This window comes from Bombus impatiens, unplaced genomic scaffold (assembly GCF_000188095.3).
Source record: "Bombus impatiens unplaced genomic scaffold, BIMP_2.2 scf_1013, whole genome shotgun sequence".
In the NCBI taxonomy this organism is placed as follows: Eukaryota; Metazoa; Arthropoda; class Insecta; order Hymenoptera; family Apidae; genus Bombus; species Bombus impatiens.
In genome coordinates, this window is record NT_177432.1 from 41973 (window position 1) to 43142 (window position 1170).

The 1170-nt window shown below is 50.7% G+C and overlaps 1 pseudogene; it reads left to right on the top strand.

The window, feature by feature from the left end:
• Nucleotides 1-647: 647 nt before the first annotated feature.
• LOC112213692 lies at nt 648-766 on the top strand (annotated as a pseudogene).
• Nucleotides 767-1170: the final 404 nt, after the last annotated feature.

The following is a 1170-nucleotide window of genomic DNA, read 5'->3' on the forward strand; positions in this document are numbered from 1 at the left end:
CCATCCTGGCTGGTGCCGCGACCTTGACCGTGGCCGGGTCCAAAATCTGTGCAAGGTACGTCGCCAGCGTGGACGCCTTTTTCCGGTCTTTGTCGCCGGGGACCTCCAAGATGATAACGCCGGTCGTGGCCTTACGCATCTTACCGCTTCGATGCCAAATTCTTCCAGCGGGATTTGCCGATGCCAGCACCTCCGCGTATGACGTCTTCGCCCCCTCGCTCAGGGTCAGGGACACCGCAGATGATCGCGGTGAGAGTTCGGCTCGAGACGTTGACGGGTGAGGACATGCGTCGGTTCGCTGTCGAAAATTTTTACTTACTTAAGTATTTATATGTGTGTGCTCGGCGATTTATTGGCATTAATGTATTAATTATTTAGTGATTCAGACAATGAGCAGAGATAAAATTCCTTGAATAGGTAATTATAATCGTAAAGACGGATAAACAGTGATAACATTGACGGCTAGAGTGACGGTTATAGGAAAGGAAGGTTCAAGAAAGAAATAAAGCAATATTGTGGACAAGAAAAATGATGAAATAGGATGAAATATCATTAGAGTGGGCTTGAGGTGCATCGTATTTAATAAGAAGAAAGTGATTATGTAAACGAGGTGTTTGAGGTTAGAATAGGCCCAGTGTTTATGCTTTGCCAACGTCCTGGCCGCGCTGAGTGCACCCGTTCCCGTCAGATCACGAAAAGTTAAGCACCGCCGGGCACGGATAGTACTTGGATGGGTGATCGCCTGGGACTCCGTGTGGCGTTGGCGAAGCGCGCTGGGCCTGCCGCGCCCCCCGTGGGTTTCGAGCTTGGGCGCTTGGTGGCTCAGCGCCTCGGGGCCGTCAAGCAGTCTGGTAGGGGAACCGGGCTGCCTGGCACGGCGGCTCCGGCGACGAGGCGCGGTGTGACAATGGTCTCCTGGCGACCCTTCTCCGACATATATATATGTCGGAGATGAAAGGACACCGGAACCTTTGGATAGCCCCGAAACATTGTAATCTAAAGTCTACTATAGCTGTAACTAAACAATTGTAGTTATTCAATCCAATTGTAATTGTTCGAGATTAGTGATAGTGAGGTTTGGCTCGAGGCGACAGTCAGTCGCCGAACGTAGCCGCGGTCACGGGATGAACGCTTTGTATAACAAAGGCATGGAGTACTCTATAGCTCTTT